Source organism: Ovis canadensis, chromosome 25, assembly GCF_042477335.2.
Source record: "Ovis canadensis isolate MfBH-ARS-UI-01 breed Bighorn chromosome 25, ARS-UI_OviCan_v2, whole genome shotgun sequence".
In the NCBI taxonomy this organism is placed as follows: domain Eukaryota; kingdom Metazoa; phylum Chordata; class Mammalia; order Artiodactyla; family Bovidae; genus Ovis; species Ovis canadensis.
In genome coordinates this window covers 44,147,163-44,158,449 of record NC_091269.1, presented here as the reverse complement: position 1 = coordinate 44,158,449, position 11,287 = coordinate 44,147,163, and positions in this window count along the sequence as shown.

The following is an 11,287-nucleotide window of genomic DNA, read 5'->3' as shown; positions in this document are numbered from 1 at the left end:
GGCCCCCTGGCTCAGTGGAGTGAATGTTCTGCTTGGAGCAACGGGGGCTCTCCTCCCCACCTTCCCTTCACTACCTAACCCAGACTGCTATTTAATACTTGGTGTGGGTGGCACTGGGCTTTCCAGGTGGCTCGATAGTAAAGAGCCTGCCTGCCAATGGCAGAAACATAAGACATGTGGGTTTGATCCTGGAGTCGGGAAGATCCCCTGGAGGAGGGCATGGCAACCCACTCCAGTATTCTTGCGGAGAATCCCATGGGCAGAGGAGCCTGGCAAGCTACAGTCCATAGGGTTGCAAAGAGTCCCACATGACTGAAGCAGCTTAGCACACATGCATGTGGGTTGGCCTGCTTTGACTTTCCTTGTGCTGTCAGAGTCGGGTCTTTGCCCTAGGAGCTCCCGTAGTACCCTGTGCACACTGATGTCACTGGTACCAACCTTGTGCATGAGTGTTATCTACTTATGCCTCTGGTTCCCTTCAAGACTGACTACTTTAAAGGCAAGGACTGGGCCCATCCTCCCCTCATAGTTTGGAGCCTAGCTCAGAATCAGCCTGTGGTCTGCGGTATTAAATTGACCTTAACAAGTCTTTGTGGAGACTGAGAAAGAAACATTAGACACAGTTGTGGGCAGTTTGGCGATGGAGGGACCTTTTCAGCTGAGAAGTTGTGTTTATCAGCTGGGTTATGTGTACCTCTTTCAAAAGTGCATGTCCACGAATTTTGACAAATGTTTATTTTACATCCTTGTAAACACCACCACAAGGAAAATCTGCGACATTTCCTCACACTCAAAAGTTCCCTTTACAGTCATCACTTCACACCCCAAGCCTCAGCCTGAGAGAATCACTGATCTGCTGTCTATCGCTACAGGTTAGTTTTGCCTGTTCTAAAACTTTATAGAAATGAAATCACACTGTGTGTATTGTTTTACACTTGGCTTCTTCACATAGCACACTGTGTTGCAATATCAGTAATCCACTCCTTCTTGTGGCTGAGTAGTGTTCCATTTATGGATATATCACAGTTTATCAGATAAGAATTTAAAGGGAAAATATCTGTTGTTCCCTTTCCCAGAACCTACCATGGGGAATTAGGAGGGTCTTGGGTGGCGGCCTCAACTGTACAGGCTGTGTATTATCTCTTATATTAAGAATATTGTGGTTTATATTAGGAAATATGTATTTGTTCTCAGTCCCTGTTCCTAGCACAGAGCTCCTAAGACCATTAAGACTTCCTGAGGGATGAGAGTGATCTAGGTGTCTTTTGTGATGTCAATGTGACTTTTGAAATGCCCTTAGGTCACCCAAGAAGGAGAACTGGTCACCAGTGAAACCAGCCAGGTGATTTGGAGCACTAGAACTTTCATTGTCACCTCTCTGACCTCTGGGGAGGGCAAGGGCTGGAGAGTGAGTTCAATCACCAATGGCCAATGAGCTAATCAATTATGCCTGTGTAATGAAGCTTCCATAAAGATCTAAAAACGATGCACAGAGAGAGGCTCAAAGAGCTTCCAGGTTGGTGAACGTATGGAGACTTGAGGAGAGTGATGTGCCCAGAAAAAGCATGGAAGCTCCACTTCCTTTCCTCATACTTTGCCCTATACATCTCTTCCATCTGGCTATTCTGTTTTTAATAGTGTATTTTTTTTTTCTTATTGGAGGATACTTGCTTTACAATGCTGTGGTGGTCTCTGCTATACATCAATGCAAATCAGTCCTGATTATATACACCCCGTCCCTGTTCAGCCTCCCTCCTATCTCCCTCCACTCCTCTAGTTCACCACAGAGTGCCAGGCTGGGTTCCCTGCGTTTCACAGCAGCTTCTCACTAGTTATACACCTGGCTGTCTGAGCTATGTCCTTTTATAGTAAACCAGTGGTCTAGTAAATAGCAAGTTTCTCTGAGTTCTGTGAGCCACTCTAGCAAATTAATCAAATCCAAGGAGTGGGTAACTGGAACTGCTGATCTATAGAAGGTTGGTCAGAAACACAGATGACAGCCGGGACTTTAGATTGGCATCTCAAGCTGGGGGGCGGGGAGCCCTTAATCTGTGGCATCTGATGCCATCTCCAGGTAGTGTTAGAATTAAGTTGAATTATAGGGTACCAACCCAAACAAAAAACAAGTGTAAAAAAAATAGGGACTTGCTTGGTGGTCTAGTGGTTAAGACTCCATGCTCCCAATGCTAGGGGTGGGGGTATGATCCCTAGTTGGGGAACTAAGATCCCACATGCTGTGGGGTACAGCTAAACAAACAAAACAAAACAAGACCCAAGTGTACAGGGTACTCAGTTGGTCTTGGAGAATTGCCTGGTGGTGAGGGGGAAAAAAATTTTGGAATTGGGGGCAGAATCTTATCTCTGAATGAGGTTAGATAGTTGGTGATTTGAAAGCTGCTGATGCAATTGTGACCTCTGGATCCATACCTGATGTACTACCAGGATAGAATGTCCAATATATACCACATCTGGAGAGCCCTTTCTTGGAAATGTTAATGTTAACTAATATAACTTGGTTTCAAATAACAGAAGTGACCTGGGTGTCCCCAAATTAGGGGTTCTCCTTCTGTAGCCAATTATTCCAGTGTTTAGCTAGCAGGCCTTCCCCAGATTCATTCCTTTTAACGCCCCTGTACCTACCTGCTACCACCTTTCTCTCTGGTTTCATCTTTCCCGGGGCAGAGGGAGGCTCTTTCCCCCGCCCTCTGTATTGAGGCCACCCACACCCGATCTGTATCATCATAGGGATAATAGCCCCTTATCTTTAGATAACACTTTTCCACTTTAACAAGCACTTTCAGACCATTATCTCACTTAAGCTGAGCCACAGCCCTGTGATGGAGGCAGCCTACTTATTATTCTTTTCATTATTATTATCTATATTATTCTTCTTACATTTCACAGATAAAGAAACTGTGACTGAAAGAGGTTATGACTTCCTGAGCTTCTGGTTGGCCATTCTATGTGCTTCTTACTGTGCCCACAGGCCTCCTGCATCATAAAGAGGGTAAGATGCCCCCTGGCTGAAGTGAACTCGCTCAGTTGTGTCCGACTCTTTGCGACTCCGTCAACTGTAGCCTACCAGGCTCCTCCATCCATGGGATTCTCCAGGCAAGAATACTGGAGTGGGTTGCCATTTCCTTCTCCAGGGGATCTTCCCGACCCAGGGATTGAACCCAGGTCTCCTGCATTGCAGACAGACACTTTAACCTCTGAGCCACCAGGGAAGCCCCCTGGGTACCCGTTCTTTATTGTCATATTCGCTGAACTCATGGGGGGATGAGCAGTAGTCGTTCTTGAGCTCCTGACCCATAAAATACCGAATGTGTACAAATGGTGATAATAATCATAAATAACTTTTATAGACAGTGAGGCTGAGTCACCTGCTGTTCTAGGCCTTCTAGAGATCTTATCTCTAATACTGCCAACTTCCGTACAAGGCGGATATTATTATGCCTGTTTTACAGATAAGGAAGAAGCCTCAGAACCCACCTGCCAATGTAGGAGACAACAGATGCGGGTTGGATCCCAGGGTTGGGAAGAAGCCCCATGGGAGGACATGGCAACTCACTCCAGTATTTTTGCCTGGGAAATCCAACGGACAGAGGAGCCCAGCGGCTACAGTCCATGGGGTCACAAAGAGTCAGACACGACTTAGGGACTGAGCCCACACAGGCACATTCAGAGAGGCTAACTTGCCTGACATCACCTGTGTCTCTGAAAATTCTCTCGCCTCTCGTTGTGGTTGGGAACGCTCCACTGTGGCCTCACATGTACACTGGTTCAAGTGCTGGGCCTCCCACCTGCTTGCCATGTGACCATGAGTCTCAACGTGTTCCCTCATCTGAAAAATAGGAGGGGTCCCTCATTCACAGAGTGCTCTTCTGAGGGTTAAATGTCAGGCTCAGCCCGGTTAGGCAGATAGGAATGATGATTAGGCACCAATCCCAGTCCAAGAAGATGATGGGGGCCCAGAGGCCGAGGGCAGCATGTCTGACTGTCAGGGTTTGTGTTTCAGTCTAGGTATGTCGTCCTTCAGAGGCTGTGTCAGCTAATGCCAACAGAAGTCTGCAGCTGTAGACGTCATGAGGTAGGGTTTGTTCAAAGTTATTAGGTATCATAAAGTCCTCTGTTGAAGCTGGTTTCTTATCTGCCCGTTTACTACAATTCAGCACCTGTATTCATCATTTTCTTTCCATCTCAAAGTTTAGTAGAAGATTCTTCATGAATACAATCCTTCCTCTATCACCCCTGGCTTGCAGGGTGAAAGTGGACAGTTCACTTAAAGCCACATCACATAGAATGGTGTGTTCTGGGTTGGATGACTTGAACTCCAACCAGAGAGAGCACTTGTAAAATGGAAATGCACTGTCATCCAGAATGAATGGTGTGCCACGCCTTGTGCCAGCCACAGCCCAAAGGCAAGGCACACAGTGTTAGGAGCCTGGGAGCTAAGAGTGGGTGCTCACTAAGTTGAGTCAAGAGGCACTTCTGCCCTCTCTTGGGTGGAGGCTAGAGTTTCCAATGGGAATCATTTAGCAATCATTGGGTGGTGCTGTCGGATTCGGAGTGGATGGCTTAACTCAGTTAGGCGATCTGATTCTCCGTGAGGGCTCTGGACAATTTGCCTGGCTTCCATGTCTCCATCAACTCTGGGTTTGGGGCGAACAGGGCAGACCTCATGCAGCTTCCATGGGAGTCATTCAAGTCCTTGCATCCACGTCTTCTGGCTGGATTTAGATGGAGCCATTCATCTTTCCACACTGCGTTAGCGTCAGAAACCCTGAGCAGCAATGACCGGCAGTGTATATCGTATTGTCAGTTCAGTGCAGTGCAGTTGCTTAGTCATGTCTGACTTTGTGACCGCATGGACTGCCGCATGCCAGGCTTCCCTCTCCATCACCAACTTCTGGAGCTTGCTCAAACTTATGTGCATCAAGTCGGTGATGCCATCCAACCATCTCATCCTCTGTCATCTCCTTCTCCTCCTGCCTTCAATCTTTCCTAGCATCAGGGGCTTTTCAAATGAGTCAGTTCTTCACATCAGTGGCCAAAGTATTGGAGCTTTAGCTTCAGCATCAGTTCTTCCAATGAATATTCAAGACTGATTTCCTTTGGGATTGACTGGTTTGATCTCCTTGCAGTCCAAGGGACTCTCAAGAGTCTTCTCCAACACCACAGTTCAAAAGCATCAATTCTTTGGCACTCAGCTTTCTTTATGGTCCAACTCTCACATCTCTACATGACTACTGGAAAAATCATAGCTTTGAGTAGACGGACCTTTGTTGGCAAAGTAATGTCTCTGCTTCTTATTATACTGTCTAGTTTGGTCATATTTTTCTTCTAAGGAGCAAGTGTCTTTTAATTTCATGGCTGCAGTCACCATCTTCAGTGATTTTGGAGCCCCCAAAATAGTCTGTCACTGTTTCTATTGTTTCCCCATCTATTTGCCACGAAGTGATGGGGCCAGATGCCATGATCTTTGTTTTTTGAATGTTGAGTTTTAAGCCAACTTTTTCACTCTCCTCTTTCACTTTCATCTAGAGACTCTTTAGCTCCTCTTCACTTTCTGCCATAAGGATGGTGTCATCTGCATATCTGAGGTTATTGATATTTCTCCTGGCAATCTGTACCACCACCCTGTGGCTTCCCATACCTCTTCAGTTTGGTTCAGTTGCTCAGTCGGGTCCGACTCTGCGACCCCATGAATTGCAGCACACCAGGCCTCTCTGTCCATCACCAACTCCCGGAGTTCACTCAGACTCACATCCATCGAGTCTGTGATGCCATCCAGCCATCTCATCCTCTGTCGTCCCCTTCTCCTCCTGCCCACAATCCCTCCCAGCATCAGAGTCTTTTCCAATGAGTCACCTCTTCGCATGAGGTGGCCAAAGTACTGGAGTTTCAGCTTTAGCATCATTCCTTCCAAAGAACACCCAGGACTGATCTCCTTTAGGATGGACTGGTTGGATCTCCTTGCAGTCCAAGGAACTCTCAAAAGTCTTCTCCAATACCGCAGTTCAAAAGCATCAATTCTTTGGCGCCCAGCTTTCTTCATAGTCCAACTCTCACATCCATACATGACCACAGGAAAAACCATAGCCTTGACTAGACGGACCTTTGTTGGCAAAGTCCAAGGAGCAGTGGCTGCACGGGCGCAGGAGGGCCGAGAGGAGCTACTCCACATTCAAGGTCAAGAGGGGTGGCGGTGAGGAGATACCCCTCGTCCAAGGTAAGGAGCAGCGGCTGCGCTTTGCTGAAGCAGCCCAGAAGAGATACCCCACGTCCAAGGTAAGAGAAACCCAAGTAAGATGGTAGGTGTTGCGAAAGGGCATCAGAGGGCAGACATACTGAAACCATGATCACAGAAAACTAGTCAATCTAATCACACAGACCACAGCTTTGTCTAACTCAATGAAACTAAGCCATGCCGTGTAGGGCCACCCAAGACAGGCGGGTCATGGTGGAGCGGTCTGACAGAATGTGGTCCACTGGAGAAGGGAATGGCAAACCACTTCAGTATTCTTGCTTTGAGAACCCCATGAACAGTACGAAAAGGCAAATGATAGGATACTGAAAGAGGAACTCCCCAGGTTGGTAGGTGCCCAATATGCTGCTGGATATCAGTGGAGAAATAACTCCCATACCTCTTAGGATCCTGAATAAGGCCCTCCATGGTCTGGCATCATCTCCTGTCTTTCTCTTCCCTCCCTGTGGTCCTGTTCCTTAAACAGACTGTGTTTCCTCCTATCACAGGGCCTTTGCAAATGCTATTCCCCATGCCGGCTCGTTCTCTGTGATGAACAGACTTTAAGGTGACCCCCCTCAACCCTACCCAACGATCCCTAACTCCTGGTGTTCACACCTTTGAGTGTGGGTGGGGCTTGTGACTTGCCTGTAACCAACAGAATATGGCGAAGGTGACAGAATGTCACTTTCGTGATCATGTTATGTAAGACTCCATCTTGCTAGAGCCTCTGACCCTTCTCTAGTCAGGTCTCCATGTCAGAACACAGCCCTGCCTCACCCCCCAAAAAACTGTGAGATAGCAAAAGTATTCTTTTTTGGGGGGTGGCACTGCACAGCTTGCAGGATCTTAATTTCCTAACCAGGGATTGAACCTGGGCCCTCAGCAGTGAGAGCGCTGAGTCCTGCTGGACCTTTGAGGGAACTCCCTCAAAGGTATTCTTTTAAGTTATGTTTGTTGTTTAAAAAGAAAAAGCTGGGTAAATGCATTACTATTTTCTATATGCGGCATAGAAAACCAATATATTCTCTACTATTCACCTAGTTTATGCCTACTCATCCCTCACCATTCCCACCCCACTGAGATTTCTCATCAGCCAAGATGCTAAGGCTGGTCTCCTTATTAGAGGTTCTCAGGCCACTGTGTGCCTCGCCACTTCATGGCTTACATAGTTATAAGTGTGTGATTATTTAATTCATAGCTGCCCCCCTCCCCCAGATTGTAAGTGCCAGGGAAGCAGCCTGTCGTGGTCTCTGTATTTCCCAAGAGACTAGTACGGTGCCTAGCACAGGTAGGTGTTCAGTAGATATCCGTTGAATAAATAAGTGATTTGTAGAACATTCAGGGTCAAAAAGGCTCAGGATATAGACAGGGGCTGGATTGTTTGGTGGCTAGAGGTTAAAGTGACGGGTGGAAAATGGATTTTGTAGTACTGAAAACTCACTTTGGGGATTTCCCTAGTGATTTAGTGGCTAAGACTCCAAACTCCCAAAGCAGAGGGCTGGGGTTCTATCTTGGTTCAGGGAAAGAGACCTCCACATGCTGCAACTGAAAAGCTGGCATGCCGCAACAAAGATTGCCAGTACTAAGACATGGTGCAGTCAAATGAATAAACAGATGTGTTTTTTTAAAGTCTTGATTTTATTGTGACGGAGCTAGACAACTGAAGCTAAAAATGCATTTGGGGGGGCATCTTTGATGGGAATAATATGTGTCCATACAATAGTCACATGAGCCACCCATGGCTTGACATAAGGATGTTTCTCTTCAAAGCTCCAGACTCCTTTCTCCTTGCAAAAGAATATCTTGTATTTTGATCACCAGGCAACTTTCTTGACAGTGTCCTTCCTATGAGTTTCCACCTTCATGGTCAGAGAAAGGACAATGCAGGGGGAGGAGGAAATGGTGTGGCACTCTGGCTGATCACATCTAATTCACAGGTGTTATTATTTGGCTCACATATCATTCAAAATCACCTAATGAGTTTCGCACATTAGAAACCTGGAGATCCCTGTGCAGAACAGCCAGACAGGCTCCTTGAGGGGGACAGGATCACGCAGGACTCTCCAGCTCTATTGCCCAGATCGTCAAGGAGCAAGGAGGCTGCCTTCTGAGGCCCGGTTGTCCGGGGTGGGGGGGAGGCGTAGGGGGGTGCCCTCTGCCTGTGCTCCACCCCCCTTCACCAGCGTCTTCCCTAGACAGACTGCGGTAAAACAGCACATGAATCAATAAAGAAGTGATGCGAGATGCTGGCCTAAGAAAAAAGCAAAAACCTGGAGATTTCAACATAAAAAGTGGATTTCTGGCTCTTTCTGAAAAATGAGATTTAATAATTCTTGACCCAGGGCAAGAGCATCTAGACTGGATGCTGATTTATAGCTGCCCCATGTGGTGGGCCATTTTCCAGTCTTCCCCTGCCTGCTTCAATCACTCATGCTGCTGCCTGGACCCCAGAAGCATATGAGTTTGCTATACTTACACTAGATAGTCTCAAATTTTCATCCAGCCTGGGATTTTTACATCACTGTATGGAAGCAGTGGAGGAAATTCCCTTGGGACTTCCTCTAGGTTCCCCTCTCTGACTGATCCTAGTAAATCCACCTTCCCACGTCTCCTCATTAAGAAGCGTTACTAAACCTATCTGCTTTTTGCCTCTTTTCTCACTTCCCTGTCCACCCCATCATCAGTGTGTTTCTAATACTCCTCTGGTTCTGCCTTTAGCTATAAGGCCCCCGGCATTCCAATAGTGGGGCTCCTCAAAGCCCAGCCTTTTCAGGCATTTCTGTAAAGACTGTGTGTGCCTGTGCCTTGCTGTTGCTCTGGAGGTGACATGAGCTTTAAAACACCAGGAGACAGATGAGTGGGATGTTCTATAAGATTCTGAAGGCCCCCTAACAAATGCAGGTGAGCTAAAGAGAGTCCCGGGAGATGGCAGCTCAGTTAGAAATTCATTCCTGCATTCACACCTGCAGATATTGGGCTGGCCAAAAGGTTCATTCAGGTTTTTTCTGTAACATCTTATGGAATCATTTTTTAGATAATAATAATAATAAACTCTCTTTAAAAGCCATGTAATAAGAAGTCCAGGGAGTTCCCTGGTGGTCCAGTGGTTAAGAATCCACCTTCCAATATAAGGGACGTGAGTTCAATGCCAGGTTGGGGAACTAAAATCCCACATACCATGGAGAAAGCCCGTGTACCACAACTAAGACCCAACACAGTTAAATAAATATTTTTTTAAAAAAGAAAAAGAAGTCCAGAGCTCTGAGGTTGTTGGAGTTGATTCAGGGCCTCTCTGTCATGGTCAGAACGTGGTACTCAAGGCTGCAGCTCTTATATTTACATTTAAGGCAGGAAGAAAGTTTGTCTTATTGTATCAGGAAAGTGAACATTTGCAAAATACCCCCAACTGACTTCTGTTTTTATTTCATTAGTGCTAGGGGTTCAGTTATGCCCTTCCCCAAAAAGGTATGTTGGAGTTCAAACTTCCAGTACCCCAGAATGACCTTATTTGGATTGTATATATATTATATATATATATATATATAATATATATATATATATTTTTTTTGCCACACCTGACCAGGGATCAAAACCAAGCTTTTGGCAATGAAGGGTTGGAGTCAGGGCCAACCAGGGAATTCCCTGAAGACTGTATCTTTAAAGAGTTAAGCAAGTTAAAATGAGCTCATTAGAGTGGGTTCTAATCCAATAGGGTGTCTGTGTAAAAAGGAGAAACTTGGACACAAAGGGAAGACAATGTAAAGAGACATTTGGAGAGACATCCCTGGTGGTCCAGTGGCTAAGACTCTGCCCTCCCAATGGAGGGGGCCCGGGTTTGATGCCTGATCAGGGAACTAGATTCCTCAGGCCACAACTAAGACCTGGTGCAGCCAAGTAAATAATTTAATTAATATTTTTTTAAAAGACAGAGAGAGAGAGATTGGGAGAAGACGGTCATCTGCAGGCCAAGGAGAGACACTGAGTAGACCCTTCACTCCCAGTTCAGTTCAGTTCAGTTCAGTCGCTTAGTCGTGTCCGACTCTTTGCAACCCCATGAATCGCAGCACACCAGGCCTCCCTGTTCATCACCATCTCCCGGAGTTCACTCAGACTCATGTCCATCGAATCCGTGATGCCATCCAGCCATCTCATCCTTCACTCCCAGTGTACTAAAATTGCCCTCCCAAAGAAATTGCCCTGCTGACACCTTGATTTCAGACTTGTAGTTTCCAGAACCTTGAGACAGTACGTTTCCATCGTTTAAGCCACACAGTCTTTGGTACCTTGTTATGGCAGCTCTAGGAAACTGTTACAATTGACCAGACCACAACAGGAGCTTTCCCATAGTTTCAAGAGAGGGCAGGGAAAATGAGTGTATAGTTGGTCTATTGTTGTTCAGTTGTTAAGTTTTGTCTGACTATTTGCAACCCCAAGGACTGTAGCACACCAGTCTTTCGTCCCTCACCATCTCCCAGAGTTCAAGCAAGTTCATGTCCATTGAATCAGTGATGCCATCTAACCATGTCATACTCTGCCGTGCTCTTCTCCTCCTGCCTTCAATCTTTCCTAACATTAGGGTCTTTTCCAATGAATCGGCTGTTCACATCAGGTGACTAAACTTTTGGAGCTTTAGCTTCAGTATCAGTCCTTCCCACGAGTATTCAGAGTTGATTTCCCTTAGAATTGACTGGTTTGATCACCTTGCTGTCCAAGGGACTCAAGATTCTTCTCAAGCACCACAATTTGAAAGCATCAATTCTTTGGCATTCATCCTTCTTTATGGTCCAGCTCTCACATCTGTACATGACTACTGGAAAAACCATCAGCTTTGACTATACAGACCTTTGTCAGCAAAGTGATGTCTTTACTTTTTACCCTGGTGCCCCAAACAAAAGTGAATTCTACTGATGAGAAAAAAAGAAGAAGGTGGATGTTGGAATAGCAACCGATGGCATCAGCCGAAGTCCTGGGGAGTCAGAGGCAAGAAAAGCCGATCTCCAAGAAGGTGTGAAACGAGTGGATGAATGACTCATTTCC